At 42.4% G+C, this 12,643-nt stretch overlaps 2 pseudogenes; both read left to right on the top strand.

The window, feature by feature from the left end:
• The first annotated feature begins 231 nt into the window (after positions 1 to 231).
• LOC113997621 lies at positions 232 to 1,393 on the top strand (annotated as a pseudogene).
• Positions 1,394 to 10,256: 8,863 nt separating this feature from the next.
• LOC120323951 lies at positions 10,257 to 11,294 on the top strand (annotated as a pseudogene).
• Positions 11,295 to 12,643: the final 1,349 nt, after the last annotated feature.

The raw sequence follows: 12,643 nt of genomic DNA, 5'->3' as shown, positions 1-12,643 counted from the left end.
ACCCTCGATTCCGCTATGATCAACTCATACATTTACTCTGAAAAAACTTCTTACCCCTAACACTAGCCTTATGCCTATGGCACACCAGCCTCCCCATCTCGTATGCAAGCTTACCCCCCTACCTAAGGCACCTCAAGGAAATGTGCCTGAACCTACAAGGGTCACTATGATAAAGTGAACATAGAGGTACACCAATCCTCTCATTTCCTAGACTTAGGAAAGTAGGAATCGAACCTACACTAAAGGAATCAAAATCCTCCATACTCCCTCTATATTATTCTCTAGTAAGGTCAGCTAATTAAGCTATCGGGCCCATACCCCGAAAATGATGGTTCAACCCCTTCCCCTACTAATGAATCCTCAAGCCAAATTAATCTCCACAATAAGCTTACTCCTGGGGACCTCTATTACAATTTCACGCAACCATTGAATAACAGCATGAGTCGGTTTAGAAATTAATACTCTAGCTATTCTCCCCTTAATCTCTAAAAACCACCACCCACGAGCCATTGAAGCCTCTACTAAGTATTTTCTAACCCAAGCAACCGCATCCACACTGCTCGTATTTTCCAGCATGACCAACGCATGATTTTCTGGCCAATGGGATATCACCCAACTAACCCATCCCATATCATGCATATTATTAACAATTGCAATTTCTATCAAACTAGGCTTAGTCCCATTCCACTTCTGATTTCCAGAAGTCCTTCAAGGTTCTTCCATAACAACCTGCCTCCTACTGGCCACAATCATAAAATTTCCACCAATTACCTTATTTTATCTTACCTCCCCATCACTTGACTCTACCCTCCTATCCCTAATAGCTATCGCTTCAGCAGACCTAGGAGGTTGAATAGGACTTAATCAGACACAAACTCGTAAAGTCTTGGCTTTCTCATCCATCGCTCATCTTGGATGAATAACTATTATTCTCAACTATAACCCCAATCTGACCTTAATTACCTTCTATCTCTACACTATCACAACATCCGCTATCTTCTTCATTCTTAACACAACCAACACCTTTAAATTATCCACCGTGATAACCACATGAACTAAGATCCCCTCATTATCTACAATTTTTATCCTCACCCTCCTCTCCCTCGCAGGTCTCCCTCCTCTGACAGGATTCCTACCTAAATGATTAATTATTCAAGAACTGACTAAACAAGAATTGACTATAACAGACACAACTATTGCCTTACTCTCCTTACTCGGACTTTTCTTCTACCTACGCCTAGCCTACTGTGCAACCATCACACTACCCCAAAACTCCACTAACTATATAAAACAATGGCAAACTAACAAACCAACCAACCCCCTAACCACAACCTTCACTACTCTATCAATTTTACTCCTACCACTATCCCCTATAATATTCACAATCCCCTAGGAACTTAGGTTATTCAAACCAAAGGCCTTCAAAGCCTTAGATAAGGGTTAATCCCCCTTAGTTCCTGCTAAGATCCACAGGATATTAACCTGTATCTCCTGAATGCAACTCAGATGCTTTAACTAAGCTAGCACCTCTTCCTAGACAGATGGGCCTTGATCCCATAAAACTTTAGTTAACAGCTAAATGCCCTAACCAACAGGCTTCTGCCTACCAGATTCCGGCGCATATCTAATGCACATCAATGAGCTTGCAACTCAACATGAACTTCACTACAGAATCGATAAGAAGAGGCATCAAACCTCTGTAAAAAGGACTACAGCCTAACGCTTCAACACTCAGCCATCTTACCTATGACTTTCATCAACCGTTGATTATTCTCCACCAATCACAAAGATATCGGCACACTCTACCTTATTTTTGGTGCATGAGCTGGTATAATCGGCACAGCCCTAAGCCTTCTTATTCGAGCAGAATTAGGACAACCGGGAAACCTTTTAGGTGACGACCAAATCTATAATGTAATCGTCACCGCACATGCCTTTGTTATAATTTTCTTCATAGTAATACCCATTATAATCGGAGGGTTTGGCAATTGACTAGTTCCATTAATAATTGGTGCCCCCGATATAGCATTCCCTCGAATAAATACTATAAGCTTCTGACTTCTTCCCCCATCCTTTCTCCTACTCCTAGCATCCTCTACAGTAGAAGCCGGGGCTGGAACAGGATGAACAGTATACCCACCCCTAGCTGGAAATCTAGCCCACTCAGGCGCATCAGTAGACCTCGCCATCTTCTCTCTTCACCTAGCAGGTGTCTCTTCTATTCTCGGAGCAATCAACTTTATCACTACGGCAATTAATATAAAACCACCTGGCCTTTCACAATACCAAACCCCCTTATTCGTTTGATCCGTCTTAATTACTGCAGTATTACTTCTCCTCTCTCTACCAGTCCTCGCCGCTGGCATTACAATACTTCTAACAGACCGTAACCTAAACACCACATTCTTCGACCCTGCAGGAGGCGGAGACCCAATTTTATACCAACACTTATTCTGGTTTTTCGGCCATCCAGAAGGCTACATTCTTATCTTACCAGGATTCGGAATTATCTCCCATGTCGTAGCCTACTACGCTGGAAAAAAAGAACCTTTTGGCTACATAGGCATAGTCTGAGCCATACTATCCATTGGCTTCCTAGGCTTCATTGTATGAGCTCATCACATATTCACAGTTGGAATAGACGTAGACACCCGATCCTACTTTACATCCGCCACCATAATTATTGCAATTCCTACTGGCATTAAAGTCTTCAGCTGACTCGCTACTCTGCACGGCGGAACAATTAAATGAAACCCACCTATACTATGAGCCCTAGGCTTTATCTTCCTTTTCACCATTGGTGGACTAACAGGCATCGTTCTCGCCAACTCCTCTCTAGACATTGCTTTCCATGACACATATTATGTAGTTGCACACTTCCACTATGTCCTATCCATAGGAGCAGTATTTGCCATTTTAGCTGGCTTTACACATTGATTCCCTCTCTTCACAGGCTATACCCTTCACACTACATGAGCCAAAGCCCACTTTGGCGTAATATTCTTTGGAGTTAACCTAACATTCTTTCCACAACATTTCCTAGGCCTTGCTGGCATACCACGACGATACTCAGATTACCCAGATGCTTACACCCTATGAAATACCTTATCCTCCATCGGCTCTCTCATCTCCCTAGTTGCCGTGATTATACTAATATTTATTATCTGAGAAGCCCTTGCATCCAAACGTAAAGTAGTACAGCCAGAACTTACTTCCACAAACATTGAATGAATTCACGGCTGCCCTCCCCCCTACCCTACCTTCGAAGAACCAGCTTTTGTTCAAGTACAAGAAAGGAAGGAGTCGAACCCTCACAAGCTGGTTTCAAGCCAACCGCATCAAACCACTCATGCTTCTTTCTTATGGGTTGTTAGTAAAACCATTACATAGTCTTGTCAAGACTAAATCACAGGTGAAAACCAAGTACATCCCATCTCCCAAACTATGGCCAATCACTCTCAACTTGGTTTTCAAGACGCCTCATCCCCTATTATAGAAGAACTTATTGAATTTCACGACCACGCCCTAAGAGTCGCACTAGCCATTTGTAGCCTAGTCCTATACCTCCTAGCTCTTATACTCATAGAAAAACTATCCTCTAATACTGTCGATGCACAAGAAGTAGAACTGGTCTGAACAATTTTACCCGCCATCGTCCTAATCATGCTAGCCCTCCCATCCCTTCAAATCCTCTACATAATAGATGAAATCGACGAGCCTGACCTTACTCTTAAAGCTATCGGCCATCAATGATATTGATCCTACGAGTATACAGATTTTAAAGACCGATCTTTTGACTCTTACATATTACCAACTGTAGACTTACCCCTTGGCCATTTCCGTCTCCTAGAAGTTGACAACCGCATCGTTATTCCAATAGAATCCCCAATTCGAATCATTGTCACAGCTGACGATGTCCTCCACTCCTGAGCTGTTCCTAGCCTTGGTGTAAACACCGATGCAATTCCAGGACGACTGAATCAAACTTCTTTTATCACAACCCGTCCTGGAATCTTCTATGGTCAATGCTCAGAAATCTGTGGAGCTAACCAAAGCTTCATACCCATCGTAGTAGAATCAGCCCCTCTAGCAGACTTCGAAAACTGATCTTCACTTCTAACATCCTAATCGTTAAGAAGCTATGAACCAGCACTAGCCTTTTAAGCTAGAGAAAGAGGACTACTCACCCTCCTTAACGACATGCCCCAATTAACCCCAGCACCCTGACTCTTCATTATGCTTGCTTCATGATTCACCTTCTCCCTCATCCTTCAACCTAAACTCTTACAATTTACTCCAACTAACCCGCCCTCTAACAAAACACTACCCACTATAAAAACCCACCCCTGAAACTGACCATGAACCTAAGCTTCTTTGATCAATCCATAAGCCCAACACTCCTCGGAATCCCCCTTATCCTCATCTCACTGTTATTCCCTACTCTCCTACTTCCATCTCCTAGCAGTCGATGAGTCACAAACCGTCTTTCACCTCTTCAACTCTGATTCTTCCACCTAATCACAAAACAACTAATATCCCCATTAAACAAGAAAGGCCACAAATGGGCTCTAATTTTATCATCACTCATAACTATACTGCTAATAATTAACCTATTAGGCCTCCTACCCTATACATTCACACCTACTACTCAATTATCAATAAACCTAGCCCTTGCCTTTCCTTTATGATTCGCCACCCTACTAACGGGCCTACGAAACCAACCTTCAGCTTCTCTAGGTCACCTCCTACCAGAAGGTACCCCTACGCCCCTAATCCCTGCCCTCATTATAATTGAAACAACCAGCCTCCTCATTCGCCCCGTAGCCTTGGGAGTCCGCCTCACAGCTAACCTCACAGCAGGACATCTACTCATTCAACTCATTTCAACAGCTACTGCCGTCCTCCTCCCCATTATACCCACCGTATCCTTCCTAACTATAGTTATTCTTCTCCTCTTAACACTTCTAGAAGTAGCCGTAGCAATAATCCAAGCCTATGTCTTTGTTCTCCTATTAAGCCTTTACTTACAAGAAAACATTTAACCCCTAATGACACACCAAGCCCACTCCTTCCACATAGTAGACCCAAGCCCTTGACCCATTTCCGAAGCAGCAGCTGCTCTCCTTACTACCTCCGGATTGGCCATATGATTTCATCACAATTCCATATTACTCTTACTTCTAGGGGTGGGGGGGGGGGGGGGTGTTGGGGGGGGGGGGGGTGGGGGTGGGTGGTGTTGTGGTTGGGGGTGGGGTGGGGGGGGGGGGTGGGGGGGTGGGGGGGGGGGGGGGGGTGGGGGTGGGGGGCCTACTTTCCATAATTCTAGTAATAATCCAATGATGACGTGATATCGTACGAGAAAGCACATTCCAAGGCCACCACACCCTTACAGTCCAAAAGGGCTTACGCTACGGAATAATTTTATTCATTACATCTGCAGCCTTCTTCTTCCTAGGATTTTTCTGAGCATTCTTCCACTCCAGCCTAGTCCCTACCCCAGAACTTGGAGGGCAATGACCCCCTATGGGAATCAAACCCCTCAATCCAATAGAAGTTCCCCTACTTAATACTGCCATTCTCCTGGCCTCAGGAGTTACCGTCACATGAGCCCACCACAGCATTACGGAGGGTAATCGAAACCAAGCTACTCAGGCCCTACTTATAACGGTCTTACTGGGATTTTACTTTACTGCACTTCAAGCAATAGAATATTATGAAGCCCCATTCTCAATTGCCGATGGAGTTTATGGATCTACCTTCTTCGTGGCTACAGGATTCCACGGCCTCCATGTAATCATCGGCTCATCCTTCCTCCTAATCTGCCTCCTCCGTCTCATCAAATACCACTTTACACCCAACCACCACTTTGGCTTTGAAGCAGCGGCTTGATACTGACATTTTGTTGATATTATCTGACTATTCCTCTACATAACAAGCTACTGATGAGGATCTTGCCCTTCTAGTATATTTATTACAATTGACTTCCAATCTCTAAAATCTGGATAAAAGCCAGAGAAAGGCAATTAACATAATCCTCTTTATATTTATAATCTCTCTCTCACTATGTATTATTCTAACCTCATTGAACCTTTGACTGGCTCAAATAAACCCAGATTCAGAAAAACTATCCCCATACGAATGTGGCTTTGACCCGCTAGGCTCCGCCCGCCTCCCCTTTTCAATCCGATTCTTCCTTGTTGCAATCCTATTTCTCTTGTTCGACCTGGAAATTGCCCTCCTCCTACCTCTACCATGGGCCACTCAACTCCTCTCTCCCCTTACCACTCTGACCTCGACCTTCGCTATCATCTTACTCCTCACGCTTGGATTAATCTATGAATGAATTCAAGGGGGCTTAGAATGAGCAGAGTAACTACAGAAAGTTAGTCTAATAAAGACAGTTGCTTTCGGCTCAACAGACCACAGTCCTACTCCGTGACTTTCTTAATGACCTTCCTACACTTAAGCTTCTACTCTGCCTTCACCCTAAGTAGTCTAGGGTTAGCTTTTCATCGAATACACTTACTTTCCGCCTTACTATGCTTAGAAAGCATACTATTATCTATATACATTGCACTATCCATGTGGCCTATCCAAACCCAAACAACCTCCCCTTCCTTAATGCCTGTTCTCATACTAGCATTCTCAGCCAGTGAAGCAGGCGCCGGCCTAGCAATCCTAGTAGCCTCCACCCGAACTCATGGCTCAGATCATTTACACAATCTAAACCTCCTGCAATGCTACAAGTCATTCTCCCCACAATTATATTACTCCCCATAACCCTCTTATCACCCTCAAAATTTTTATGATTTAATGTTACTTTTCATAGCTTCCTAATCGCAGCAGCCAGCTTACAATGACTTCCTTTAACCTACTACCCTACCAAGAACTTATCCCCATGACTCGGCACCGACCAAATCTCATCCCCCCTACTCGTCCTATCCTGCTGACTTCTTCCTCTTATAATTTTAGCTAGCCAAAACCACCTCCAACAAGAACCTCCTACACGAAAGTATATCTTTATCACAACCATAATCCTTACTCAGCCATTTATCATCCTAGCCTTTTCAGCTCTAGAATTGATATTATTCTCTATCGCGTTTGAAGCCACCCTAATCCCCACCCTAATTCTAATTACACGATGAGGCAGCCAACCAGAACGTTTAAGTGCTGGAATTTACCTCTTATTTTATACACTAATTAGTTCTCTTCCCCTACTAGTTGCCATCGTATATCTTCACACTCAAACAGGAACCATACATATTACCCTAATAAAACTTTCACACCCCTCTCTTACAGATTCTTGAACAGGCCTCATATCAAGCCTAGCCCTACTACTCGCTTTCATAGTAAAAGCTCCTCTTTATGGATTTCACCTATGACTCCCAAAAGCCCATGTAGAAGCACCAATCGCAGGATCTATACTTCTAGCTGCACTCCTCCTCAAACTTGGAGGTTATGGTATTATACGTGTTTCAATAATCACAAATTCCCTTCTCGACTACCTTCACTACCCCTTCTTAACCTTAGCCCTATGAGGAGCATTAATAACAAGTTCTATCTGCCTGCGCCAAATCGATCTTAAATCACTAATTGCCTACTCCTCAGTAAGCCACATAGGCTTAGTCATTGCTGCAACAATAATCCAAACCCACTGATCCTTTTCAGGAGCCATCATCCTGATAATTTCACATGGACTTACCTCTTCCATACTATTTTGCCTAGCTAATACAAATTATGAACGCATACATAGCCGCACTCTCCTCCTAACACGAGGCCTACAACCCCTCTTACCTCTCACAGGAATCTGATGCCTTCTAGCCAACCTAACTAATATGGCCCTTCCTCCAACCACCAATCTAATAGCTGAATTAACTATCATAATTGCTCTCTTCAACTGATCTACCTTTACCATTATCCTGACCGGAGCCGCCACCTTATTGACTGCAGCCTATACCCTCTACATACTCCTTATAACCCAACGAGGACCAACTCCAACTTACATTACTACCACCCAAAACTCGAATACACGAGAACATCTTCTTATAACACTTCACATCCTACCCTCCCTCCTTCTTATTTTAAAACCAGAGCTAATCTCAGGAATCCCCACATGCAAGCATAGTTTTAAACCAAACATTAGACTGTGATCCTAAAAATAGAAGTTAAACTCTTCTTGCCTGCCGAGGGGAGGTTTAACCAACAAGAACTGCTAACTCTTGCATCTGAGCTTAAGACCTCAGCCCCCTTACTTTTCAAGGATAATAGCAATCCACTGGTCTTAGGAGCCATTTATCTTGGTGCAAATCCAAGTAAAAGTAATGGACCTCCCATTAATTCTTAATACATCCATATTCCTAACCTTAACCATTCTTTTTACCCCTATTCTACTCCCCCTTCTATCTAAAAACTACCCGAACTCCCCATCTACTATTATACATACTGTTAAAACTTCCTTTATAATCAGTTTAATTCCTATAATCCTTTCCATCTATTCTAACATGGAAAACACTACTTTCTATTGAGAATGAAAATTCATTACAAACTTTAAAATTCCCCTTAACCTTAAAATAGATCAATACTCCTTAATATTTTTCCCCATTGCACTATTCGTAACATGAGCTATTCTACAATTTGCAACATGATACATAGCTTCAGAACCTTACACCACAAAATTCTCTCTTTACCTCCTACTCTTTCTTATCGCTATACTCATCCTAATCATCGCTAACAACCTATTTCTTCTATTTATCGGCTGAGAAGGAGTTGGAATTATATCCTTCCTCCTAATTGGATGATGACATGGCCGAGCAGGAGCCAATACCGCTGCACTTCAAGCCGTACTTTATAACCGTATTGGAGACATTGGATTAATTCTCTCCATAGCATGACTAGCATCTTCTACTAATACCTGAGAGATTCAGCAATCATTCTCCTTAAATCAAACACCCCTTCTCCCTCTCATAGGGCTTATTCTAGCAGCTACAGGAACATCTGCCCAATTTGGCCTCCACCCGTGGCTCCCAGCCGCTATAGAAGGACCAACTCCTGTATCTGCCCTACTTCATTCCAGCACAATAGTAGTCGCCGGAATCTTCCTTCTTATTCGCACTCACCACCTATTATGTAGCAATCAAATCGCCTTAACTATGTGCCTTTGTATGGGTGCCTTATCCACATTATTTGCCGCTACATGCGCTCTTACCCAAAACGACATCAAAAAAATTATTGCTTTCTCTACATCCAGCCAATTAGGTCTAATAATAGTTACTCTTGGCCTAAACCTACCTCAACTGGCCTTCTTACACATCTCCACCCATGCCTTCTTCAAAGCCATACTCTTCCTCTGCTCCGGGTCTATCATCCATAGTCTTAATGGTGAACAGGATATTCGAAACATAGGAGGACTTCAGAAATTACTTCCCACAACTACCTCATGCCTTACAATCGGAAATCTAGCTCTCATAGGAACACCATTCCTAGCAGGGTTCTACTCAAAGGACCTTATTATTGAAAACCTCAACACTTCATACCTAAACACTTGGGCACTCCTTCTAACCCTCGTAGCTACATCCTTTACCGCAACATATAGCCTACGTATAACCCTACTAGTACAAACTGATTACACCCGGGTCCTTCCCATTACCCCCATCAATGAAAACAATCCAGCAGTTACAAACCCACTCACCCGTCTTGCTCTTGGAAGTATCACAGCTGGATTATTAATCACCTCTTACATCTCCCCTGTAAAAACCCCTCCCATGACCATACCACTGACCTCAAAAACCGCAGCCATTATTGTCACAATATTAGGTATTATCCTAGCCCTATAACTATCAAAACTCACACATACCTTCACCACCCCTAAGCAAAATATGACTATAAACTTCTCAAACACCCTAGGGTATTTTAACCCAATCATACATCGCCTAAGCTCCTCTAAGCTACTAAGCAACGGCCAAAACATTGCATCCCACTTAATTGACTTATCCTGATATAAGAAAATAGGCCCAGAGGGACTGGCAACCCTTCAACTCAAAACATCCAAAATCCTAACTATTTTCCACTCTGGACTAATCAAAACCTATTTAGGATCCTTCGCCCTATCTATCTTAATTATAATTCTATGTACACAGAACTAAGAATTAATGGCCCCTAATTTACGAAAACATCATCCTCTTCTAAAAATAATCAATAACTCCCTAATTGACCTCCCAACACCATCAAACATTTCCGCCTGATGAAACTTTGGATCTCTTCTAGGTATTTGCCTAATCATCCAAATCATCACCGGCCTCTTATTAGCAATACACTACACCGCAGACATCACCCTAGCATTTACATCCGTTGCCCATACATGCCGAAACGTTCAATTCGGCTGACTCATCCGTAACCTTCACGCAAACGGTGCTTCCTTCTTCTTCATATGCATTTACCTCCACATTGGACGAGGATTCTACTATGGTTCCTACTTATATAAAGAAACCTGAAACACAGGAATTATTCTTCTGCTTACTTTAATAGCAACTGCCTTTGTAGGGTATGTCCTTCCATGAGGCAAAATATCATTCTGAGGTGCCACAGTAATTACTAACCTATTCTCAGCTATCCCTTACATTGGCCAAACACTTGTAGAATGGGCTTGAGGTGGATTTTCAGTTGACAATCCTACACTCACCCGATTCTGTGCTCTTCACTTCCTCCTCCCATTCTTAATTGCAGGCCTCACCTTCATTCATCTAACTTTTTTACACGAAACAGGCTCAAACAACCCCCTAGGCATCCAGTCAGATTGTGATAAAATCCCATTCCACCCCTACTTCTCAGTAAAAGATATTCTAGGCCTTTTATTCCTTCTCATCCCACTAATAACACTTGCTATATTCTCCCCTAACCTTTTAGGAGACCCAGAAAATTTTACTCCTGCAAATACATTAGTTACACCTCCTCATATTAAACCCGAATGATATTTCCTATTTGCATATGCTATTCTACGATCAATCCCCAACAAACTAGGAGGAGTCCTAGCCCTCGCTGCCTCCGTCCTAATTCTATTTTTAACCCCATTTCTCCACATGTCAAAACAACGAACAATAACCTTCCGCCCTCTTTCTCAACTCCTATTTTGAATCTTAGTGACAAACCTCCTAATCCTCACATGAATTGGTAGTCAACCGGTTGAACATCCATTTATCATCATTGGACAACTTGCCTCAGCTACTTACTTCACAATTATTCTTATTCTATTCCCCATTACCAGTCTCCTAGAAAATAAGATACTTAACCTCTAACTACTCTAATAGTTTATAAAAAACATTGGTCTTGTAAACCAAAGATTGAAGGTCACCCCCTTCTTAGAGTTTTCTAACAATATTCAAGCACCCCAACTTTCTAATCAATACGACCATCAAGGGGAGGGGCCCCCCCCTCCCCCCCATACCCTATGGTATGTACTACTTTGCATTACATTCTCCACCACATTAGACATAACCTCCATGTAGGAAAATCGGGTACACCATTATTGCAAAACCAACCAAATTTTCATGCTTTCTCCCATACAACCCAAACCAAGACATAAACATACCTAGGCACATTTCTACTTAACCCCATACCATGTCATGTTCTAGGAATAATTACGCTAAACGAACTAAAACCTAAACTCGTTAATTTTCGCATAAATTCCTTTACAATACGAGGAACGTCACAGGACCTAGAATCCACCGTTCAGGACCCCTCACCACTTAACCTTGCTCTACGCGCTGACCAAGAAGGGCTGGGTTATTTATTAATCGTACCCCTCACGAGAAACCAGCAACCCGGCGTTAGTAATGTTTATCATGTCCAGCTTCAGGTGTATTCTTTCTTCTGCCCCTAAAAACCCGCTCTCATAACTTGCTCTTTGTCGCCTCTGGTTCCTCGGTCAGGGCCATAACTTGCTTAATTTTCCTAAACTTGCGCTCCGTTACTACTGGTTGGGGATGCTTGGCCAACTCGGACCTCGTGATCGCGGCATTTTCTCTTTTCTAAACTTTTGGTTTTTTTTTTTGGGGTAGATCTCAATAAGCCCTTCAGAGTGCTCCGCCAGTTGGCTACCATATATGGTGGACGTGTGCGCCTTATGGTCGGCGAGCGGTTTTCTCACTTTCGCGTGTAAATTAATGATATGGTATGCAGGATGCTACTCGGTCTCCTGCTGTTGCACTGATTCACCGTCAGGCGCTATTGGCTTGGCTCTTCAATTACGTCTCTCATCAAGTTGCAGTTTAATTAATGCACGCAAGACATGATTTTTCTCATTTTTTCTTGTCAATTTTGCAAAAAATCACAAAAATTTTGTCATTTTTGCAATGATCTAGGGACCTTTCCGCTTTTCATCATTAATTTTTGTTTTAAAAATTTTTTACAAAAATTTTAAATTTTACAAACATTCCATTCCCCTAATTTACCAATTAACTAAGTTTGCATCATCAATTCGTTAAAATTTTTTATCCAACTAAACTCACCCCACTATTTTCCTTTCATCATTCGTTTGTTCATTCGTTCATTATACACAAACTCACCCCACTATTTCCTTTCATCATTCGTTTGTTCATTCGTTCATTATACACAAACTCACCCCACTATTTTCCTTTCATCATTCGTT

The sequence above is a fragment of the Pipra filicauda genome, unplaced genomic scaffold (genome assembly GCF_003945595.2).
Source record: "Pipra filicauda isolate LSUMZ 115617 unplaced genomic scaffold, ASM394559v2 scaffold385_size793830_pilon, whole genome shotgun sequence".
Classification (NCBI taxonomy): Eukaryota; Metazoa; Chordata; class Aves; order Passeriformes; family Pipridae; genus Pipra; species Pipra filicauda.
The sequence above is the reverse complement of the archived record's forward strand: the minus strand, read 5'-3'. Positions and strand labels throughout refer to the sequence as shown.